The 14,148-nt window shown below is 39.1% G+C and overlaps 1 protein-coding gene across 1 annotated transcript in view; it reads right to left on the reverse strand.

Moving 5' to 3' along the window:
* The window catches only part of elfn1a (extracellular leucine-rich repeat and fibronectin type III domain containing 1a), an 80,233-nt gene that overhangs the window by 23,118 nt on the left and 42,967 nt on the right, over window positions 1-14,148 (reverse strand). Inside the window, exon 2 of the mRNA XM_023271415.3 lies at window positions 4,387-4,477. The gene's annotated coding sequence lies outside the window, so the exon portion shown is untranslated. The remainder of the gene's footprint in view (window positions 1-4,386; window positions 4,478-14,148) is intronic.

A 14,148-nucleotide genomic window follows, 5' to 3' on the forward strand; every position in this document is an offset into this window, starting at 1 on the left:
GCCATGAACTTCCATCCCGAGCAAAACAGATTTTCAATGTGTTTGAGTTTTATGCCCGAGAAGAACTATACATTTCACTACAAGAAAAGCCCGTCATGCAGACATGTAAACTCCCTTTTTGTACTTTTGCTCCTAGAGTTTAATAGTTTTGTTCCACAAATAATACTAATGTATTAACAGCAGCTGACACACAAACCTAAACCATGTTCATGGTGTTTGCTGAAGGATGCTGGATTCTGATGTTATGGTCCAATTTGGATTCTCTCATCCTTTCACATAGCAAAAGCCTTTCATTTGGCTAATCTATTAACGCTGGCTGTATTCCTGATAGATGGGCTCTCCTCGACAAATTAATGTACTGAGGTAGCATCAATTGAATAAAGTGATCACTAAAAATTACAGTACATTAGGGCTGATGACAGCCTGGGCAAGGCAAGCGGATGGAGTTAAAATCTGGGAAATGTACCAATGCAAAACTGCAATGGTACCACTGAGGAGGCAGCACTGTCGGATTTTCTTTTATTCTGATTTAGCACTGTCTTTCCCAGTAATAGTGGAATCACATGAATCATTAATCAACAAGTGTAAACCAGCCATTTAATCTTTAAATATGGATGGTGCTGTCATGGAGAATGTGGTTTGTTGCATCAATCTTGCCTAAAAGACCATAATGGTTCCAAAAAGACAGGTTGGTTTTATATGGTCTCCATGTGTTACCAGCTTGACGTGCTTGTAAATAAGTCATCAATGACAACTACATAAACCAAAGCTATATTTACAACCAGTTGTGTTTCCATCCTGTAGGCATTGATCACATCATACAGTTCAGGCACCGACAAACACCACTGCAGCCAACATGCACACGGCAGCCAACGTGAGGTTTAAACAGGCCAAAGTGATATCGATGCACCGAGCAAATGATGAGGAAGGGTTAAATTGCTTTGATGAGGAGGGATTCCAATAATTGCCGGCCATACGGATGTTTTATAATCACTTTATGTGACCAATTTAAGGCTCCCTCGGGATCCATGTCTCTCACAGGCTAATCCATGATGCTCTTTACGGTAATCCATTCAAATAACTCTTCTCTAGTGCCATCAATTAGGAATCCAGGTTGATGGAGGAGCTGACACCAAACAGCTTGATAGGGCTAAAGCTGTCATGACCTGGACTGGAGAATGATCATTACTGTGACCAATGACTTGATAATGTTCCGAATCTCGTGTCAACTTTCACTCTTGATTTAATAAGTAAAACGAAAAATCTGAGAGATTTTCAGAACAAACGAGGAAAATTGCATTTGCTCTAGTTGTAAACACAAAATCCCATAAGGAAACAACAATGTTTACATAACATTTACAATAAAATAAAGCCTGTCAAAGTAGATAGAGTGTAGTGTTTCTTGTTGTTGAGCATACTGCACATCCTGTACAAATCAGCAAAGTAAAATGTCTCTCCAGAGAAACTAGGAAATATGGGTCCCCCTAAAAGAATATTGCTCTGGACACTTTTTAAAAATAAAATAATTAAACTGGGAGTTTTGTGGTCCCTCTCCGGCTCTGGACCCACAGACCTGTCACTTAAACCTCAAAAGCACCACATCTTCAGTTTTATTGACTGTGGCTAAAACCTCAGCTGCGCTGCTCTTTCATGGGCTGCCAAACTTGTTTTGGGGGCTGCAATAAATAGTATGTATAGTGTATATTGGCTTGTTGTGCTCCTTGCATAATGCGGTTTCATATTTATACCCTAAGAATTGGTAAAGCAGAAATACATCTGGACAAATTAACATAAGAAAAAAATCCCTTTAGCTGCGTTTGAAAGGCAGCTGGGATTAAATCAAAGTCATTCAATTGATTCGGCACTCAGACACACTGACGTGTCCAACGGGGATTGAATGTTTGAAGTCTGTCCAAACATGCTTTTACTTCTATGACTGACAAGGATATATACAAATGATAAATATGCAAAGATTCGCTGTCTCTCAACTTTATTTTTGATTAACAAAATGCTCCTATTTCGAACAAAAACGCCGAAAATGATGTAAGCATAAACTTCTTTTTAAGAAATACATCAAAATGCAACAAAGAGGTTTTTTTTAGTCACTGAGGCATCAGATTTGATTTCAATTTAAGCATTTTCTGGCAGATTAGCTCAAATATGGAATGTTTTGTTATAAGGAGATATAAGTGGTGATTCTTAGATTAGAGAATAAATGATCTACAATGTGAAACACCTTTCAGTCAAGTATTGGCTCATGGCTGTGTAGTTTCTATAGCATTGTTGTTATGATTCTGATTTAGCGACATCTCAATTTTGTGGTCGCATCTATCTATTTATTGTAGTTTGGTTTTTGAATAGTCGATAATTTGTAGAAATAATGGTCAAATTGTTTTCAGAAAATTCAGATGTACACTACCACTCAAAAGTTTGGGGTCGCCGAGGCAATTTCATGTTTTCCATGAAAACTCCCACTTTTATTCATGTGCTAACATAGTTGCACAAGGGTTTTCTAATCATCAATTAACCTTTCAACACCATTAGCTAACACAATGTAGCATTAGAACACAGGAGTGATGGTTGCTGGAAATGTTCCTCTGTACCCCTATATAGATATTCCATTAAAAATCAGCCATTTCCAGCTAGAATAATCATTTACCACATCAACAATGTCTAGACTGTATTTCTGATTCATTTAATGTTATCTTTATTGAAATGTATATTATGGGTACTCAAGTCCATCTAAAAGTTAGTGCTAATATCTTGCTAACATGCTAATTGTAATAAACTGCCATTGACATGCAGACATTTTACCTGCTTTGAATGACTTTTTATTACATTGTAGGATTGAATTTACAAAAACAAATTACAATTAATTATTTTTTCCCTTTTATAGCAAGGCACAGCTCTTTTCTACTTGTTACAGCAACTTTAATGCCACTTGTCACCTATCTTCCACTTAGGTATAAAGTGTTTTAGAGCATACGAGTTCAGTCGCAATTACAGTAAGTAAAGGGCAAGAGGGACGTGTCAAATTTTCACAAACTTCGTGGTCGCTGTTGAACCTCGTGCCGTAATGAAGCCACGGTGCACTCACCTCCTGCACTGCGTTACATGACTGACTAGCTGAGTAATTAGTGAGTCAGTTAAGTTGAAAGGCAGCACAGGTTATGGAAATATGCTGCAAGAAAGTGAGGATGATTCACGGGACCACATTCCTTTTGTGAAGTGTCACTTAATTAGCACTAATTGTTCAGTGTGTGCACACTCCTCCTGTCACAGTACTCACACCAGCCACTCAACGGACTTACTTGTTACCACAAAAAAAAACTCACAAAATTAAAAGAAAAGAAGACAGAACTCAGTAATAGCAGAAGAAAGGGGGGAAAAAAAGCTTTTCTGTCACCAAGAGGGCATTCAACTGAATTATGCTTTCGGTAGGTGAGCAAAGTGATTTATTCCTTTCGAGAAAGTTTGCATCTTGGTTCACATTTGTGCTGTGATTGATTGCTAAAGAGGTTTCCAGTCATCATGGAAATGGCAGGGCACATTAGGAGTTTCGATTCAATATAACATAAACAAGCTTTTCAAAAGAATCTTAATAAAAAGGGGGGAAAAGGCCACAGTGGAGGAGTAACCATTAGACCATGTCAGGTTAAACAGCTCTAATCAATGGTGTGATATAATACTACTCGATCACAGTTTATATTATTAGTGACTTCCATTTATATTTTAAAAGTAAAGTTTCCCAGAGAAGTGATTATACTATACCACTCATTAATTAAATTTAAAATCATTTTCATACCTGGCATTGGTTTCCTCTTCATTTGGTACTTTGCAAGTCGGGTTATAAAAGCCCTGTTAAAAGTTTTCCTTAAATATTTACTTCTTACTCTTATAATTGAATTAAAGTGCAGTAATGTAGCCAAAATTTTAAGATTAATCAGTAAATAGTTTCAGAGGAGGGATGCAGTAATTAGAGTGTTGTTTTTAATCATGAAAGATAATTGTTTTAAAGAATAAAATTAATTTGTCGTCCCATTACGGGGTTGAAAACATAATTACAGTCTAGTATTTGAAGCCTCTTGCTAAATCCAGTAACTAAACACAGAAGTTACTGTTGCTAATACGCTGTTGGTGTGAAGGAAAAGCAACAAACCAAAATAGACACGAGGAGACGAGAACACATGGGATATTCATGCTGTCCACTCTCAGGATGACATGTCCTCTGGGTGACTTATCTTTGGCTCTGTACTGTGCTTGTCATGTGTATTGACCAGTGGATTAGCTATGGATTCCCAGTGATCCTCTTAGGGGACGTTTGCTCATGCAGAGCTCCAGTTGACTCAAGCTAGGTGAGCAACTGAACCAAACACCTGCACTTACCTCCGTAATCTCGGCTGAAATCGTCAGTGTGAGAAAGCATGCCCGGCGTCCTCCAGCAGTGCAGATATTCACCGATTTCTCTTGTTGAACTCTGAGGAAGATGAGAAATGACGGATATGCATGTAAATTTTTAAGAAGTTTGTTTTCAAGCACCTGAAAGCGCTTCACCTTTCTTTCTAACATGAAGGCATTTAAGTCAACATCCACAGAGACCAATATGAATTTTTTAAAAAAAGAAAAAAAACTGCTTGTTCAGATGATAACCTTATTTTGGCAGCACCATCTCCAAAATGAATTCAGCAGCATGGATGTTTTTTTTTTTTCTTTTTTTTTTCTTTTTTTCTCCCCTCTCTTTTCTTCAAGAATCGGAACCACCTCATTAACCTTATCTAACAAGCACAAGCTAATGAAATCCTCTGTTTCAGTTTCCAGCCTTGCCAAAGTTAGTTTTACTAATTAATCAAACATAACCCCACACCCCCTGCTCACATAGCCCAGGGAGGGGCTACTAGTGCACATCTTCATGAATTTTTATTGGAGGTTGAAATATAGAGAAAGAGGAGCTTTGTATTAAAGCGAGATGGATGTTTTGTATTCACCACAATGAGCGAAACAGAAATGAAACATGATTTCGTCACCTTTTGTCCATGCTTCATCCCTGTTGTTGGGATTGTGTTTACAGAGTCTCTGCTGGTTGCAGCGGTGCAAGGCTGCAATTTTCCCACCTACATACATATTAATGTCTGCATAAGACGAGCTCCAGATTATTGCACACTCAGTATTCATATTACTGCTCTTGCTCTAATGAAACAATTCCATGTTCTCATCCCTTGTGATTCAGAGTGTATGACATGTTGTATCAGATGAAAAGCACAGGCAAAATCCAATCTCCAACAATCAGTAATGGAAATCTGCAAAATGGCTAGATTTTCAGTAAATGAGAGGACAATAGATAATGTGATTCAATTAGCTGCTAAGGCTGCTATTTCCATTCCAGTGAAAGGGGTGATAGTTAAAGTGGCCCAAGGCAGCTGCCTTTCAGCAAAGGCCCATGACAACACAAAAAGCAGCGGAACCAAAAGAAAAGGGGACTTTGGGAGTCTTCAGCCGAATTCTTTTAATTACTCATCATAATGACTCCATTTAGCTGTTCAATGACCCATTTTACGGCATTGAACAGGCATGGGAAGCTCTCTGTCCTTGGCAGGGTCAGTTCTGCAGCTGCCCCTGCTGCCATGTTTCTACCAAGAGGGAACTTTTTTTTTTTTTTTCCCACACTGGCTTCTAACAGGCAGGTCGCTCGTGAATTTTCCCTCTGAACACACGTGTACACAGGCTTCATCCTCACATATTAGGTATGGACTGAAAGTCACCCCATGCAGGAATTCAGTTCAAAGAGGTGCTCATTATATGGAAGAAAATAATTATTCATCACAAATGTCGCTGCGCGTCAGCTTAAGACAGGCTGGCCATGTTGGCACCGGCCACCAAGCTGACACAGATAGGCTTCTGTGTATGTAAATAACTTCATTCCTACATGATGCGATGTAAACAATCTGACCCATATGTACAGCTACGATGTTAAATAATGATTCCCCATCTATAGTAGTAACAACATTTTTCTTGTGTTGTAACTCTCTGAAGCCCAGCTTGACAGGTTAATTTGGTCCTGCACATAAACCAACTCTGTCATCTAGAATTATTACTAAATTGTGTTCCCAATTACGTTGTGGTGGCAAATGTAATTGCTGGCTCCGTGATGTGCACAGGCAATGCTTTTTTGAGTGAATGTTAGCGCGGCGTTCATCAATTGCAATGGAGTCTTAGGGAGGATGTTGGGGTGGATGGTGGGTGGGCAAAGTGCAGTGTGGCAAAAACAATTACAGGTAGTAACAATTACCGGCCATTAATTCAAACCCCTAAAAACCTGATGTATGTGTATCCAGGTTATACATGTAGAAGTTTTTTTCCATCAAAATAATCCCTGTTGCATCGTCTAGAATGCACAGAATTATAGTGTCAAGGTGTAAATGCTCAGCCATGGTGTCGTCTGCTTATTTCACTAATGATATGTTTGCTACTATATATAGAACACCATGTGGACGTGCTAACAATGTCTGAAAATAACTTGATTTTCACAAGAGGGGGGTCCTCAAGTGTTTTGTGCTTTAAGTCACTGCAGAATTATTTTTTCCTTTTAAACCAAGACAAATAGCTTTTCAAACCAAACCCTAACAACTCACCACCTTTCTGCCGTCTGACACAAGTGTAAATAAACAGCATGAGTAACATATGTTAACTGCTGCCATTGGTGTGTGAGTGCATGTGTGGACAGGTGAATGGGAAACATTGCGTTGCTTCACTAAGAATAGCACTGCATGCAAACCATTTACCACTGCCATTCACAATATTAGCTCAAAACCTAATCCGACTGGGTACACCTGGCTTCAGATCAAGGTTTTTATTTACGTAAATGTATTGTTGAATATGGAAAAAATAACACGGTGAAGTAAAGTTTTTGGGAAGTCAGCCACCCCCAAATTCAGTTGAGAGTAAACACCAGCAGTGATACAATATAAATCTGCATCTGAAACAGGGATGTGGAGATACAATAACAAAACTGCATTTGTTTGGCCACAGAAGTCAGCTTTGCGCTTTGACTGCTCACTTGTTTTTCCTGCAACCTTATTGATTCTGGATGCGCTGGCTGGTTTTATATTCAGAGTTACACGCTGCTATAGGTGAAAACAGGAGAGGGGTCCATTGCTCTTGGGCACCCATCTGTCTGCTGTTCAAACCTCATATGGTGAAAATCACAGCTTGTACACAGCATAAACCCACAAGCCGCGGTTAGATGAATGTAAAGAGTTTAAGGGTGTAGTTTGGGGGTATTTACCTCTTTTACCATATGCAGATTTTTATTCATTCATTGATAGATGTAATACTAAAGAGATGTGGAATAGTGCTAATGATGTTGCAGATTTCAGAATCAAATCACATGTTTCCATTTGTAAGTCAATTGCAATAAGAATCTTCCACTTAAAAAGAAACTCCCTACTATAATGTATGAAACCATGAATTCCAGTGTTTTCCTCTGGGATTAACACTGACTAAAAATATACAGTGAATATTTAACACCCCTTTTCTGAGAGGGATGGAATGTTTAATATGGAGGAGCAGGGCAGTATACATCCCTCTTTTGAACAGAGACAGTCTTAGTGTTCTGAGACCCTCATCTTTTGTGTTGCATTTCATAAGACATGATGTACATGAGGATGGGTCAGGTTGCAGCCCTGGAGGAAGAGGTGCAGAAGGTGGAGGAGAAGCAGGCCCAATATGGTCTTGAGGAGCTGGAATTTCTGGCACACCTCCAGGATGCTGACCCAGGGCATTGAAAGGTTGAGCACTGGCACCAACCGGACTGATTCTGCTGCAGCTGCTGACGTGCAGCATGGATATGAGGACAAAAATAGCTCGCTACGCTCCACGGCTTCACACAACTGTTCACAATTTAAATCAGTGTGAAATGCTTCTGTTGCACGTCAACTTCGAATGAGCTGATTCATAGAAAGTTTAATTATGTATGCATGAAATTTAAACAAAGAAAGACTGAATTATCACAAGGTAGCAATGTTAAGTCATCATGCATATAGCTAATTTATTATAATTCCTACTATTGCTGTATTAAACTAAGAGCTTTAGAAAAAAAAAGAACCCAGTTTGTATTGAGTTAGGAAGGATGTTTTGGATTTCCTAGTGAAGGCTAGTCATGTGCAGTCTAATATATTGAAAAAAGAAGTGACCCTGAGTCAAATTATATGTGCCCTCCTCCTCTTCCTGCTTAAAAAAAGCCAAACCACCTTGTTGTGGCTGTTCATTAGTGTGAGAGATTAGTGTGCTTAAGTGGTTTGCAGAGTAAAGGCCTCTGCATTAGGACGGTAATAAAATAAAGATAGCAGAGTGAGATTTTCCTAAATTAATATTATTGTAAAATGGACATTCTCCTATTACCCAGCTGTGTGACATACTGTAGGTGCCCACAGCATAAAGTTCATTCATTTTATCTATTTTGCAACCCTATGTACTTTGTCAATATCAGGCATAATGTACCATAGCCTTCATTGTTAGTTGTGACAGTGGAGGCTATTAGATGTTACAGCCATCATCAGCACCACCTCAGCTTATTTTGATGTTGCACATAATGTTTTTGCGGTGGCAGCTTAGAGCTGTTGTGAGCTGCTGAGCATTTGTTTCACATTAAGTGTTAGAGTCTGACTTCAGCAGCACTTAAAGGTTCCATACTGTGCCCCTTTTCAGCAAAGTCAAAAGTCTCTAGGATGTGCTTTTTTGTGTTCTCTTTTTTTGAGCTCAAAATACTGCAAAGATTGTTCATTTCACATTGAGGTCATGTTCTAAATGGGCTTTTTCAGTTTCTGAAGCTTTAAATACAGCTGTCCTGTAATCAGTCATTTAGCGGTGAAGAGACACAACTTTGGAAATGGCTCTGAAGTGACTGTCCATATCAAATATTTGCATTTTAGTCACTATATCATACTCATTTTGGTGTCTGACAACAGCAACAGAAATAGAGAACAGGTTAATTGGGATTTCAGCTGTACTGAAATACAGTATATGTGAGCACAGAGAGCTGGAGAGAAGCAAAAAGTAGTTGAGCTTAGGCTGTACTGACGTCCAACAGGTGACCAGTCCATGGTTATTGGTTTTGAATTGCTGTTCCACTTTCTCTAAAAATTCCCAGCTAAGTGCTTCCATGTTTGTGTTAAGAAAAAGTACGAATTACTTTGTGAATCTTGCGGGACATCAACAGGAGCCGTCGAACCCATGCTTCTCATTCCTTGTGAATGTAAGCAGCCATCCAAAGCATTCTGATCGCAGTGTGTTGTGTTTGAGGAGACAGGGCATCATGTTGGCTGTTCCTTATTTGCATCAAGTCAAGGTCTGGAAGAAAAAGCAATATTTTGGCTACGCTAGTATCATGAACTTGTAAATGATTGGATTGAAGGGCTGCACAGTGGCTCGGTGGTTAGCACTGTTGCCTTGCAGCTACAAGACCCCCGATTCGGGTCCTAGCCTTGGCCTGGGATCTTTCTGCATGGAGTTTGCATGTTCTATGCGTGGGTTTTCTCCGGGTTCTCCGGCTTCCTCCCACAGTCCAAAAACATGCTGAGGTTAACTGGTGATTCTCAATTGTCCATAGGTGTGAATGTGAGAGTGATTGTCTCTATGTGTAGCCCTGTGATAGACTGGTGACCTGTCCATAAAATCACCCCAAGTCGGCTGGGATAGACTCCAGTCCCCCAATGAGGATTTAGCGGTGTATAGATAACGGATGGATGATTGAATTGGTGCTTTATCACGATAAGAGCTTTTTATATATGAAAAACTTATCTTAATAATGATGATGGATTTTAAATAGACTGTTAATTCTATTTTTAAAAATCATATCAAACTCAAGTAATCCATTGATATTGTGTTTTTTTTCAACCATTGATTGAATTTATTAAATTGGGTTTTGAGTTAGATATTCATCTGTGCTTAGCAGTAAGATCCACTTAGATTTTTAGCATTGTGCTGTGTATAAACTCAAATATTGCAGTCTAAAGAAAGGTTTAAATTTATTGGCTGCAACTCCAAGGCTGATTCAGAGTGTTTCCATAAAAAGATGACTTCAGCGCTCCCTCTACCTCTAGTGGGAGTCATCTCTCAAGTGTTGTACTTCTGGGTGAACCCTGTGGGCATCAGGTGTTACCAACAGCCATCCGCAATTTAGAGAAAGTGTCCTTAAAAATGTATTGACCTTGGTACCATATGCTATGTTATGCTGTAGACAGCTTCCTGTGGCATCCAGCTTGTAGAATAAATTCAAATGGCTATTCTGAACATGTTATATTGTCTTGTAATATAATGCATTAACTCCCACTGGCCACTGGCCAGAAAGCAGAAATAAACCTGTATGTAACAAAATGTTCAGATGTGACATAAGTGTTTAGTGTACAGAGTCAGACTCCCTCGTATTAGATTAGGACATTTTTGGCAAGATGATAAGGTTGCTGGTGAATAAATTTCCTGTTATGCATTTCACTGATCCAGAGCCGTCAATCAAGCTGTGCCTCGATAAGGTAGCTGCACTTAAAAGCGTGGCAGCTGGGGTGGAGGAGGGTGTACAAAAAAAGCACAACAAATCTTTGTAGCCTGCTGCAGTCGTACGCAACAGACTGCACAAAGCGAGCAGCAGACTGGCTGAAAGGTATCGCTGCTCTTTGAAAGGTCCACTCTGATGTAGAGAGTGTGTTTGATAGGAGGCGTGTCGTGAACGCAGCCTGGTTTTGTTAGGTTTTCTGACCGGACCTGTGTTGGGTTGGTGCTGGCTACTGGTGCGGGAAATCACCACCTGAGCTTGTGTCGGAATCTAGTGATTACAGTAGCAAAGCATTCCAGTTATTGGATTTACTGTACACATTCTGTTAATCCTCCAGAGGTGAAATTCTTGATTTTACATCTGAGTGACCTGTTCTCAGTTAAGTCTGAAGGTATAAGTGGAAAGCAACTCAGCCGGTTTCCCCTATGGAGAATGGGAAAGTATGCGCTGCCTGTTGAAGCCACAAACAAGCCTTAAGCAAAGCAGCACACACACACACATGTGCAGCACACAAGAGTTCTTCCGCTTACACACATATGCAGACAGTAAACTTTGAAATTGCCTTTCTAAAAATAGCCGTGCATACTTACTGTACCCTCAACCACAGCTAATGCTATCTAGAGTAAAAAACACATTTGGAGGCAGAATGGCTCTCCTGATAGCTTCATGAAAGCCAAGATACTGGTGTGCTATTCCTTCACTCATTCAATATTAAAGTAGCATGGCATGCCTTCTAGAGCACACATAATGAAGTTGTAATGGCTTTACAGAAAATAGAACATGGCTTTGCTGCTAAAGTGGCAAACGTATGCACAACATCGAAGTGAAAGCGTTCCCGCCTGCAAGAAACATAAAAATAAAACATAGTGAATATTATGCTACCGAGATTTGCTCGTGGAAGTTTAATACGGCTTATACGCACAACTGACACTTTGTCCTAAAATGTCATATATTCAAGGATAAATTGTAAGTGCTACCTTATGAAAAACTGAAGAAAATAGATGGAATTCAATGCAGTGGTTGTTTCATTCACTCTTTAATCTCACATATTGTGGTTGAAGCTTGATCTGTATTGAATTATATAGTTGTTTTGTTCATTTAGAATCGGTGATTTAGCTTCAGATTACTGCTAACCAAGGTATTCATTATACTAGCAGTCCAAGGCTTATGTGTTGCTGCAAATCTCCATCTGCAGTCTTCTTCTCTGAGAAAAATACTTCTTTATAGTCATGTTGTGTTTCATGATTCAAGTCACCGTCAGGGGTAATAAACCAAGTCCGATGTCTTTTTAATTTCTAAATAAAATTAAATATCAAATGTAACATGAAATTGCAACATCCCTTCAGCACAAGTATATCTCCCTATTTTCTGCATCCTTAATAATTTTGTTTAGACCCTAAATCAAATCTCTATAAAACCAGAGTAGCTCTTTCCCACTTGTAGATTGAGTCCAATGGCAACACATTTAAATAGTGTAACTGCCATCTCATATTATTTTAATTAATTTTTAAGGAACATATATGTCTCACTGTATATTTCATAACATCTACCTCCAGTGTGCAGTGGTGTCAGATCTGCAGCTGTCAGATTCTCAAAGGTGAGAAGTAAGCTGGCTCAATCCAGGAGCAACTCAAGGAGGAAATATTGACAGCAAACACAACGTATTTTATTTCATGCTTCTATATAACAATGCTTTCATACAGTATATGGTTTAATACTAAGATTTAGATTCACTTTCAACATTAATAGTAGAGCTCCGACTTCTTGTCAGTACTTTATTGAATATGTTCTCTTTAAAGATCTCGTGCGGTGCCCCTTGTGCTGTTTTAACACGGAAAAGCTGTGCACTTAACCTTTGCCATATTGAAAGAAACCCTGCTGTTGACACTTCATTTCACAAGTGCATTCGTAATCTTTTGTTGAAGCCATTTCTGTGCTCCGTGCACAGACTGGACCCTGGGGTACCAAAGCAGGAAAGCTATTAAGTGGCAAAAACTCAAGGCGCTTTTGTTTTGCCAAGGGAATCACTCATTTAATGTCTGATCTTCACTTCGTAGTTCCTTCCTCTTTGCTTCCAGGGCATCTCTGAAGAGTGATGAATAGCAACAGAGTCTGTGACAAAGAGTGGCCTGGCGCACATGCATGTGACAAAGGCATTAATGTGCTCCCATATTCGTTTTTTTTTTTTTTTTTTTCCCACTCCAGGATTATTCATCAGGAACATCTTGTGAGGCACCATAATGACTTTTTATTCTTGGTCAAAGTCAAATCACTTGAGTGACATGGGCAGTAATTTGCTATTATCTGCAATAAGTGGGGTAGAATAAGTAGGATGACAAAAATAACAGGGGCTCTGTATGGTTTTTACTGCAGATTTTCTTCAGGGCAGGACCAGCTAAAGAGGGCCTTTTACGCTGGTATTCTAGGATTGCCTGAGAAGAATAGCGAGGAACGCTGAGAACAGACTAATGCACTGAGGCTCTTTTCAGGAAAAGAAAGGACTCATGGTACAATGTGCACTCAGAGATGCAAGTTATGTAAAGCGCCTACTGTGTTTTCTTTTACTTTTCTGAATAGTGAAGCAACTGAATAAACTAGCATTGCAACATATGGATCGTTAACTGGTCACAGAATGTGTAGTGTAACTGTTGAGCATACTAGAATTGATAAGAGTGTCCATACAAAGGTTGTACTTTCTGTGATATTCTCATGATCTAACCCTGAGGAAACCTGGATGCTGCAATCACACCCATGTCAAGCTGCAGAGCATCTCCTGTACCACCGCAAAGACTCAGTTAAGACGTGCAGCAGAACAAATCAACAGCCTCAGCATTCATTCACCATGAGTCCTGTCATCAGCACCATCACTGAATTCAAACTGCTAAAAGAAGTCCATGAAGCATCCCATTAATTTGCTCGGAGCATTTTACAATCTAATCTGTCTAATTGATCATCACTGGAAAATCAACGTTCAGGCCTGAATAAAAATGGACCGAAATATCATAATTTTCCTCTCCTTCAAACTAGTTTAGTTCAGCTGGGGTAGGATGATATGGCCGTAAAATTAAATCTTTGATTTTTTTTTCTGCCCTATGGACAAATCAGGTTGTTTTTTTTTTTTACTACTTAAAATGAGTACCATGGCTGTCCCTGTATTAAATGCCAGCGCTTCTGTAATTTCCTTGCACCAGTGCCGTGTCGACACAAGGAACAAAATGGCAATTTTTTTTTTTAAATTGTGTTTTTGGAATGTGAACTAGTATCTGAATGTAATTAATTTTGCTATTTACAAAACATAAATTAAATTGAAAAAAGAGAGATGAGATGTGGATGTCAGGGTGGCAAATGCAGTCGGAAAAATCATAAAGGAACCAATCAATCTGTGTGGAGAGAGAGATGGTGGCTGCTTTTATAGTGACTATCAACACACTGAGGAAGTACATATGTCAAATATACACTACCAGTCAAAAGTTTGGACACAACTTCTCATTCAATGCTCTTTTTTTTTGTATTATTTTCTACATTGTAGATTAATACTCAAGATTAACAATTTTTTGTTTACAACATAATTCCATATGTATTCTTTTATAGTTTTGATGTCG

This window comes from Amphiprion ocellaris, chromosome 19 (assembly GCF_022539595.1).
Source record: "Amphiprion ocellaris isolate individual 3 ecotype Okinawa chromosome 19, ASM2253959v1, whole genome shotgun sequence".
NCBI classification, from domain to species: domain Eukaryota; kingdom Metazoa; phylum Chordata; class Actinopteri; family Pomacentridae; genus Amphiprion; species Amphiprion ocellaris.